We start from the raw sequence: 11,638 nt of genomic DNA, 5'->3' as shown, positions 1-11,638 counted from the left end.
ATATATATATATAAAAACATTGCAAACCTACAACTTTTCCAGGCAGTTAATGTATGATGGTTGTGATATAAGGAAACAGATGTATTGGTGGAGTATTAGAAGTAATCTGAGAAAAAATGTCACCTGTCATTTGCTTGCACCGTATTTCACAACATTAGACAGTTATTCCTTCTTTGTAAATTTTTAATCTTTATTAGCACATCTTTACACTACATAATGACTACATTAATCATTGGGAACAGGTACATTTTTTCTTCTTCTTTTTTTTTTTTTCAGTACCGGGGATTGAACTCGGGTCCTTGCACTTGCAAGGTAGGCCACTGAACCACTGAGCTAAATCCCCAGCCCGGGAACAGGTACATTTCTACAACACATCTCAATTATATTTTCCCACTTCACTTCAACTTTCTTTTATTTTGCCAGTTATCTTTTCAACACTTTTTCAATTTAGTAAACTTTATTTCCATATAAGTCCTTGTATAATTTCATAGAGAAGTGGTTGTATTTAGTGCTGAATAGAGAAAATACAAAATGAACCTAGGATGTCTTGTAGAGAAAGTAAATAAATTAAAGAGTTTCTTAAAACAATAGTAAGAAAAATAACATATCAACTTTAATGAGTTTTTAAAGCCTTATGTGAGACCAAACTGAGGTAAACAAAATGCATAATGATTATATTAAATTTTAGTACATATTACAAAATAAATATTCCTGCATTTATTTTTACTGAATAGTAAAATAATGGAGAAAGGAGAATTTCTTTTATTAATGAATTAGAAGAAGAGAGAAAAGTACAAAGCAACAATGAAGCTAAGAGCACATTAAAAAGTATTGCAGATAAAAGCTAATTCTATGAACAGAAATTTCAGGAAAATTACTACATTTCTGCAAACATTCTCCAAAGTATTTGGCAACTACAAAACAGAATAGTAACTTCACAGTTTGAAAAACTATGACCTTAACCAAATGAACACTATTTCAATGGTCATTAAAAAGTCTTCTTGTCATTTCAAATTTCTGGCTGTGAAGCACTTAGAAAAAATACATTGCTGTAGAAAATGTGACAAGGGTTTTATTTCATTCCAACAATGCAAAATAGGATCCAATGCAAACTGAAGGACATTCTACAGAATAACAGATCAATATTCTTCAAAACTATCAAAGACATAAAGTATAAGTACAAGAAGACTGAAGAATGGATTGGAAGAGCCTAAGGAGAAAAAACAACCCTAAGTGATATGGAATCCTAGATCAAACAATAGACACTACTGGGAAATCTGGTGGAGTCCAGAGAAGATTTTTGTTTCAGTACTGTTATGGTGCATAGTTAGATGCCCCCCTCACTCATGTGCTCATAAGCGGAGCTGTGGGGAGGTGACTGCATCGTGGGTGTGTGACACTCATCAGTGCACCAGTCGATGGATGAGTTTATAGCTAAATGTGATGTCGGAAGGGGTGGCTCACTGGGGCCTGGCCCAGAAGGATGTCGCTCCCTTCCACCACCATGGATCCCTTTCTGCCTCCTGCCTGCTGTGCCATGAGTGCTTTCTCCTGCCATACCCTTCCTTCATGCTTTCTTACCTTGGAGCCAGCCAACTACGGGCTGAAACTTCTTACAAACTGTGAGCCAAAGTAAACCTCTCCTCCTGTAATGTGCGGGTGTCGGATTTTGCGTCTCAGACATGAGAAAGTAACAGGAAAGACAGCATGTCACCAAAGCTGGTTTCTTGACTTTGATATTCAGAGTTGTACAAAGGTATTTATGGTACTCATATCATTACATGAAGTACAATGAGGGATAAATGAAACCTATATTCATTTTGCAAATGTTCTTTTTAATAACAAATCATTTAAAAAGTTTATTTAATTATCTTTATAATTCTCAAGAGATATAAGTATGAAAGAGCAACATCAGAATTTGTCCACTTCAAGATGTCCAGAAATATCTGGCTTTCTGACCCAAAAGGCATACATCAAATTAGAGGTAAGAAAAAAGAAGACAGTCCTGTGTTACAATATTTAAATAGATTATGTCCTCTACCAACCTTGGCTAGTGTTTCTTGAACACTTAGAATCTTCACATTGCACCCATTTTTCTTATTCACTTTTTTCTATCTCACTTCACAACTTAATATCCTTCAGCCACCCAAGCTCACTACCAAATCGAAGCCTGTGTATTTCCTATTGTTACATTGAATTCTTTGACCTAAAATTGCTCAGTACATAACTGTACTCAAATAATGTGTAAGCAAAATAGAACTGAACATAAAAGTGTACTGTGGTCATGAGGCAAAGGGGAAGAGACTGGTGCTATAGCCAAGAGTTACAGCTCAGCGTCACAGCCAAGTGCCACAGCTCTGAGAAGCAGCTAAGTGTTAAAGCTCTGGGTTGCAGCTATTGCAATTTGAAAACTCAGTAATACAGTGTTCTCTCAGAGAAGTGGAGAAAACTTAGTTATACCAGAGAGCTCAGTGGAGTTCCTACTCTGAAGTCTGAGAGCTTCACCAGAAATGCGAGCCTCCTTGTAGGGACAGTAACAGGGTAGAGGAGCATGCTCAATAAAGCAGAGGGGAGGAGTTAGCGGAACATTCCTGAGAAGTCGCCAGGATCTAACAGTTACAAATTATTTTCGTACATTGGCCAGGATCACTGCCCACCAGCACACACTGCTAAATTTCTTGAACAAAACATTCTGTGGAGGCAAGGCAAGTGCCTATCTCATTTTATAGAATTGCTCTATCAGGAACAAGCAACCAGTTTCAGCCAATCATAGCCGCCTAACATTCAGTCACTGGGAGCTGTAAACATGTTGTCTAAATACGGAAAGACTGCACAGCAGACGCCAGATTGTTTCCGTGGGTTGTTTACATTTCCTTGGCTATAAATTTACATCTACACACTGGGGTGTGGAGCATTCTGAACTAGTTTTGGCACCAAACACGACCTAATTAGTGAAATTTATGTTCTGCTCTGTCAAGCTCTGTTAAACTCATCTAAGTTTCTTTTAACATGTTTGATGTCTTCCTCGGCTATTGCTCGCCTACACAACCATCTCTGGCTTTGTCAGTCCCATGGAGAGCCCAAAGAAAACCCAACTGTTTACTCATCCAGAATTTGCTCCTCTAGCAGCTCTGACCCTAACGAAAGAATCTTGTGCAAACATTACTCTTGAAGAAATTGCTTGGTGATGTACTGAATTTCTTCACAAGAGCAAGTTTGGTGTGCAGGGGAAGTTGATGTTGGAGCAAATTCCCCAAATGAATGCAAACTTCTTGTGGACTGAGAATTTCTCCACAGGTTAGGGCTGTTGCCTAGTAGACTAGTGCACTACTGCCTGGTAACTGATCTTATGCTTGCAGAGTATAGCTGCCCTCCCTGAGAGAAAAAGCTGCTGGCAAGTTGCTTATTACTTTTTATTTTTTCATTACTTGGGCTTGAACCCAAAGCATTTGTACAATCTATGTCCCCAAGACTTATTTTGCTTTCTTTTGCTTGACTAGAGGCAGGTTTTGGATAATTTGCTGCATTGATCAGTCTAGGATAGAAATTGTACTTCTTGGACCTCTGGCTCCCAGGGTGCTGGAACCAGGAGCATGTAATACGATGTATTTAACACTCCTTTCTGTGCATTTTCCCTCTTATTTTCTGTGCTTTGTAGATTCCCCAACTCTTCTTTGTTGGTCCTCAGGGTTTTCTTCACTTCTTCTCCTTGTCATATAATCACCCCTTCATGTCCTCAGTCTTCTCACTTGCACAGACAACAAAGGGCTACCTTCATGCCTCAGTCTTCTCCACCCCTGCCCAACAATGACCTCTCCTTCCAAAGGTTGTGTTTTTGTATCACGCTCTTCATACTATAAAGAAGTTTCCTCCTACTTATATTATACTGAGAATTTTTAATTAGAAATAGGTGTTGGTTTCTTAAAATGCTTTCTTGGGTCTACCAAAATAAGGAAAATGTTTCCTTGTTGTTCTGGTAATGTGATGAACTGTAGTATTAATTTTTCAATGGTTAACTAAGTACGCATCACTAGGCTGAACCTAAGTTGCTAACAATACATTTTTATATATTGTTACTTTCATGTGTTAATAATTTTGAATAATTCTTACATTTATGCTCATGGGGAATAAATATCACACTCTAATTATTAAGTCTGACTAGATTTCCTTTTGGTTTTAGTGTTAGGTTGACAGCGTTCAGGATGAGTTGGCAATTTTAAATTTGTTGATATTTCTTATTTAATTGTACAGTAGTATTTATCATTTACCCAAGCAGAAGATAGTTGGGCAGATTTTATCTACTGCTGTCATCTCAACTATACATGTTCACTCATATTCGTGCTCTCCCTGTAAATTTCTCCTCGAGTGATCCCCGTTTATTTCTGGGTTTCAAGAAACATCCATTTAAGAACAAGGAATGCTAATGCTTGCCTATAATACTAGTTCTGTGAGAGCCAATTCAGTGGAACCAAGAGAATCCCAGGCCAGCATGAGCTTCGTAGTGAGTGCATAGCTTTCCTGGAACTACATATCAAGACCGGTCTCAAAAGAAAAAGGAGGAGGAAGGGGAGGGGGGAGGAGGAGGGGAAAGAGGATGAACAGGAGGAGGAGGAGGGTGGGGAGTAGGGGAGGAGGAGGAGGAGGAGGAAGAGGGGAAGGAAAATAAGATGAGGAGAGGGAGGAGCAGCAGAAAAAGAGGAACAAAGAAGAAGGAGAAGAAGGAAGACAGGACCTAATGAAGTTGTTTTATTTGATGGAATCAAGTTGTTACAAATAGTTTCTTATTATAATCATTCATGCTGATATGTCAGCTTTGTTGGGTTAAGAATGTCCAGCAGGTTAGGAAACAATGTTTCGGGGTGTGTCTAAGTGGGTCATGGCAGGCATGGCTTTAGGGATTATGTATGATCCTTGACCTGTTTCTCTCTAGCACAGTTCTCCTGCCTTTCATGCTCTCTCACTAGGTTGTCTCTTCCTTGCATCCAAGCAACCGCAAACTAAATTCCCTAAAACCACAAGCTAAATTAAACCTCTCCCCCTTTACATTGTGGGTATCAGGTGTTGTGTCCAGTGACAAAAAGCTAATGCAGAAAATTGGAACCAGAGAAATGGAGTCATTTCCATGACTAAACCTGACCATGCAGCAAAGGCACCGCTGGATTGGTTTACTAGAGTTGGTAAAGGGTTTTAGATGCAGGTCAAAATTCAGGAGATGAGAATGATGATAACACCATTCCCAGTTTTCTGTAACCAGTATTCTACTGTAGCTTTCATGAGGTTGACTGATTTGTTTCCATGACTGAATGAGGACATGTAATGTTTATTTCTATTGTATTTTACATAATTTAATAATTTCTGCTTTTCCTTTGCAGCAGCATGGACGGGACTAATTTATATATTTAGAAGTGTGTTCTTCAATTCAATAAATAGGGGGAATACACAGATGTCTCTATGAAGCATTCTAATTTGATTCGACTGTGATAAAAGCACATATGTTATATGATTTGAGTTCCTTGAAAAATATTGAGAAATTTTATGATTTAGGATATGCCAATCTTTTAGTATTCTTGGAGCACTCAGTATTATGTCCTGCAGTACTTTGAGGGAATTCCTGATAAAAGCCAATTTAATTGTGTCGATTGCCAGTATTCAGTACTTCTATATCCATATTCTTTTCTCTTTTTGTGGTCCTGGATATTGAATCAGGGTCTTCACACTGGACTACATCCACTACAAATTTTTAACTTTTTTAAAATTTTGAATCTGGTTCCTCCTAATTCACTAAGTTCTCCAGGCTGAGCTTGAACGTCTGATCATCCCACTTCAGGCTCTCAAGGTTCTGGGATTAAAGGTGTGTTCCAACACACTCAGTATTTCTAATTAGACTTTTCATTATGAAGAGAAGAGCGGACACTGAAATGTTGATTTACAATGTTGGTTCTATTTTTTTCTTTTAATTCTTTCAGTAGTTACTTAGTATGCCTCATAAATATGTTGCTGTTAGGTACCTATTCTTTTAGAAAATTCATTAAAAAATGGATATATATGAAATCAAACAATAACAAAAACTGGCAAAGTTATGGGGAGAAAGAAACCCTGCTCCATTGTTGGTGGGAGTGCAGACTGCTGCAACCACTATGGAAGTCAATTTAGAGATACCTCAAAGAACTAGGATTAGAGGTCTCATTTAACCCAGCTATTCCTCTGCTAGGTGTCTTCCTAAATGAATTGAAAGAATCATACCACAGTGATATATGTGCACCCATGTTTATAGAGGCACAGTTGGCAATAGTTAAATTTGCAAGCAGCCCAGTTGTGCATCAACTGGGGACTGGATAAAGAAGATGTGTTTTGTTTTGTTTTCATAAAATGCAGTACGACTCAGCCAAAAAGAGTGAGAAGCTAGAAATATTTATTATTCTGATCTTTATTCACTAATGGGTGCTCAAATAATTTTCATAGCCTTATGGAAAGATATGCCTTATTAAATATGTTGTTAAAAATGTTTACATTGGTGATCATCAAAGGGCTGAGTTCTAAATATGTCATTGTAACATGTTTATGATGGTTATCTTACAAATATAATATTTTCTGCATAAAAAACAAGGAGTTATTAAAAAAAGAAAAGGTCCTTTTGATAGCAAGCTACATTGCCAGACATAAGATTTCATATAATTATAATAATTATTATTACTACTTTTCTGGCATACAAAATGTATTCATGTTATTTGGCCATTCAGGTTTTACAACATATTGTTTATGACAATAACCTTTTGATCCAGGTATTCTCCCTTCTCTTCTGCTCCACCGACTTATGTTACAGGTACATTTCTAGGGCCATACACTTTCCTTAGATGGTACCGTATCAAAAGGTGATAACTTAAATAAGTTTCCTGGGTTTTTGTTTTTATATATTTTTTAAAAGATAAATACATTTAACAATGGCTATCTTATACTATAATACATATCTAAGTTTGTCACCAAGAGGTCATCATGATTGTTATGCTATCATTATGTGTGGCTCCTGATCACAAGTTTTTCTGTTAATATTCTACAAAAAATCAACTACTTAAACATACATGATTGATAAAATAATAGCCCTCTAACTATATTTTAAATTCCAGGATACTTGCTATCTACATAGTTATGATAGTTAAACTCCTACTGTACTACTGATGTCACTGATCTTCTCTTCTGGGTGTTCAACCACCAAAGTGCAGAGACCAACACTAAAAGGTAACTGGGCTAAGGAGATCACCAATATTTTGGCTCTGGCCCTCCAAGGTCATCAAAGATCCAAGGTATGAAGGAACCTTTTCTACAACATCCTACATCTTTGGTAAGTCACCCAACCTCCTGAACAGGGAGATTGCTGGATACCAGAGGACAAATGTAATGTGTGCTAAAGGAAGGTCACCAAAAAACATTCCATGCTTTTACTAAAAGCACCATGGTCAAGCAAAACCAGGACCCATCCTAACAGCTGACACTGGGAACTGAGAGGCTCTAAGAAAGGTTCCAAAATAATGCCTAAAGAGACTTAACTGACTTTGACAGATAGCAAGAGGTTCATATTGATTAACACAGATGTCACTTTAATTTGGTCTTAAACACCCAGAAGAAAAAAATAACCAAAAGAAGCAATCAATAAATAGGCACTAATGATAGACTTTTGAGGCCCATTTTCCTCCCAAATATTCCTCTTGATTAAGATGAGTTCAGGACACACACTCTGTCCCCAAATCCATGGTCCAAATAGGACCCATCTCCAATGGATGGTCAGCTCATTGAACAGAGCTACGGGCATTCATACAGGCTCTCTGAAGGGCAAAAAGAAAGAAGAAGAAGAAGAAGAAGAAGAAGAAGAAGAAGAAGAAGAAGAAGAAGAAGAAGAAGAAGAAGAAGAAGAAGAAGAAGAAGAAGAAGAAGAAGAAGGAGAAAAAGAAAAATGCTTCTACAGATTCCTGTTTACCACCTTGCATATCTATGGCACAATCTATAAAATTGTGGTCTTCTCACAGCAGAGGGAAAACTTATTAAAAATAAAACAGGATATAGTGTAGTTGTTTGAGGCAATGTGGAAGTCTGACAAAGCAATAATCAATTGCTCTAAACACCAAAAAAAAAAATGCAATCGCAATAAGGTAGACATATAAGCCAAAAGGACAACTAAACAGAAACTTTAGATGATTAAACCCACCCCCTGTAAAGGTTATAAATGTGTTAGTATGCATATGTACTTTTTCTAGATGGCCTGAGGCCTTCCATATAAAAACAGAGGGCTTCAGAGATATGCAAGATTTTATTAAAAATTCCAAGGTTTGGTCTGCCTCTCTCCACAGGCAGTGACAATGGGCCAACATCTGTAGCACAGGTTGTATAAGATCTAGCTAAACTGTTATGCTGCTTATAGACCTCAGAGTTCTTGTGAGCTTAAAAAATGATAAATTATACCATTAAGGTAAATATTGTCAAATAACACTGGGTTATGAGTTGATTTGCTCCCTTTGGCCTTCTTTAAAATAAGAGATACCCAGGTCATTAGGGTTCCCCCCTATTTGAGGTCTTATTTGGAAGGCCACCCTGTAACTTGAGAGACTTTATATATGAAAAGGGCCATATATAAGGCACTTGTGGTTACTCCCACAGCTGTCAAGGTAACTAAAGTTCAGCTACCACCACTCTAAAGTAAAACAGGCCTATCCAGAAAACTTCATGGACTTTGACTCCAGGAGACAATGCACTCAAAGCCCTGCTCTAAACTTAAGTCCCTTCCAGGATGGTTCCTTTTGTCTCATGTTAAACCATATCTTCATGCTCCTCTCCCAGTCATATCCACAGGACCTCATCTACTCTATTCAGCCACCTTCATAGGACCTCTGAAGGTCAAACTTACTCAGATTCCAGAAAACCTGGTTGCCCAAAATCCTTCACCATCATCCAGTCCTGAGTCAGATAAGCCAATGTAACTGTTTACCCTCTCTTCCTCTCATGGGGTATTGTGATACATTTCACACTACAGCACCCACTGATATCATAAGTCTTTTTATATTAGTACTCCTGGGACTTGTCTTTGGGATAGGATTGGCCACAGTATCTTCTCCAATTATAATTTTACTTCCAGGTGTTTATTCTCATTGGCCTATTACCTCATAATCTCATTCTTGGCCATTCTTAATTGCTGGAGATAATAATGGCTCCTCCCCTGCTCCTTTTTTTCTCTCCTAAACCTTACCCAAGCCAATAGGCCCCTGGTGTGTACCTTAACTCACCCCCCAGCCTGACTCAGCCCTCCTTCAGACCCAGGTAGGATCTCCTGAAATCACGTTCCAGGTCATCTTATGCTAGTTCTTTGACCAAATCATCAAATTCCTGCCACTCTTCAGACTGGCCCACAGCTGATTTCTGCGGCCCTTTCCATATCTACCTATGCAGTTGCCCCATGTTCTCCATTTTATTTAATCCCAGGTCAGTCTCCTCTTCACTCACGTCTCCCAACAGACAGCTCACCAGCTGATACTTCAGGCCAGAGACCTAAGTGAGACCACTGTGTTTACATGACAGCCAACCAACTAACCATTGCTCAGATCTTGGCTCGGTTTGAACATTTTCTAGATGATCTCTGGATTGATATTTTCTGTTTTGCTCCCCACCCTTGTCCTATTACCTGCATAGCCAACTGAGTCACTAACGCGTGGCTCAAAAAAAACTTTATCAGACTTCACCCCAGCTGAAGTCACAATCTTTACCTTTTTACTTGTTCTTAGTAACCCTCCAACCCATTCCACAGCCTCATACAAATTATCTTCTACTCCTCTGTACTCCTTCATTAACTGATTTTTGTGCTTGGACTTTTCTCAGGAAGCCCTAACAACAATTCCAGTAAAAATCTTACTGCTGTCAACAATTCATGTTCATAAAGGACAATGCAGCCAGCCAGGCCCCACGCCTGCCCCTAGGTCAACGTGGCAACCCAGACTTAGCAGGAAGTAATTACAGAGGACAGATATACCACTTCCCCTGGTGTGTGGTTTACATTGGCCACCGTTTCTTATCTAAACCAAAGAGGGGGGATGTTAGGACTTGATGCCACCATCACAGGTTGCATTTTCCTGGTGCTTCTTGGCTCTTAAAATGGCCTGATGCTCTTATCTTTAGTTTCCCTTCCCCCACCAAGGCCACAGCGGTCCAGAGAAGTTAAACCTGTTTCTGCAGGACTGAACCCATAAAAGACAACCTGGCCTGTGATAGGTTAAAAGTGGCCCACTCCTCATAAATAAGCAATAACCTAGCCCCAAACCAATAAAAGACCTTCCTTTCTTTGTTCTTCTGTTCATATTCCTTCTGTCTCTCTCTGCTCTCTCTTCCTCCACTCTCTCTCTCTCTCTCTCTACTCCCACTCCTTGAATAAAATCTCCAGTTGGACCTCTCAATGTGTGTGGCCTAGTTGTTGAGCATCCTTTCAGTTCTACTGCCTCGGCCTATAGGACGACTAGTACTGTAGGCAAGCATTAGCATGCCTGGCGCTGAAATGGATGGTTCTTGAAACCCACAAATAAGCACGGATCACTCAAGGAGAAATTTACAGTGAGAGCATAAAGGTGAGCGACCATATATAGTTGAAACCATATCAGTAGGTAAAAACCTGCCCAACTATTGTCCTGTGTGGGTTAAGTGATGAATATCACTGTACAATTAAATAAGAAATAGCAACAAATTTAAAATTGCCAACTCATCCTGAATGCTGTCACCCTAACACTAAAACCAAAAGGAAATCTTGTCAGACTTAATAATTAGAGTGCAATATTCATGAGCATAAATGTAAGAATTATTCAAAATTATTAACACATGAAAGTAACAATATATAAAAATGTATTGTTAGCAACTTAGGTTCAGCCTAGTGATGCATACTTAGTTAACCATTGAAAAATTAATACTACAGTTCATCACATTACCAGAACAACAAGGAAACATTTTCCTTATTTTAGTAGACCCAAGAAAGCATTTTAAGAAACCAACACCTATTTCTAATTAAAAATTCTCAGTACAATATAAGTAGGAGGAAACTTCTTCATAGTATGAAGAGCGTGATACAAAAACACAACCTTTGGAAGGAGAGGTCATTGTTGGGCAGGGGTGGAGAAGACTGAGGCATGAAGGTAGCCCTTTGTTGTCTGTGCAAGTGAGAAGACTGAGGACATGAAGGGGTGATTATATGACAAGGAGAAGAAATGAAGAAAACCCTGAGGACCAACAAAGAAGAGTTGGGGAATCTACACAGCACAGAAAATAAGAGGGAAAATGCACAGAAAGGAGTGTTAAATACATCGTATTACATGCTCCTGGTTCCAGCACCCTGGGAGCCAGAGGTCCAAGAAGTACAATTTCTATCCCAGCCTGATCAATGCAGCAAATTATCCAAAACCTGCCTCTAGTCAAGCAAAAGAAAGCAAAATAAGTCTTGGGGACATAGATTGTACAAATGCCTTGGGTTCAAGCCCAAGTAATGAAAAAAATGTAATAAACAGCTTGCAACAGCTTTTACTCTCAGGGAGGGGAGCTGTACTTTGCAAACATAAGATCAGCTACAGGGAGTAGTGTACTCCACTCAGAACAAGAGCGCTAACCTGCGGAAAAT

Source organism: Fukomys damarensis, unplaced genomic scaffold (assembly GCF_012274545.1).
Source record: "Fukomys damarensis isolate Sample0158 unplaced genomic scaffold, DMR_v1.0_HiC HiC_scaffold_15, whole genome shotgun sequence".
In the NCBI taxonomy this organism is placed as follows: Eukaryota; Metazoa; Chordata; class Mammalia; order Rodentia; family Bathyergidae; genus Fukomys; species Fukomys damarensis.
Note: the sequence above shows the minus strand (reverse complement) of the source record.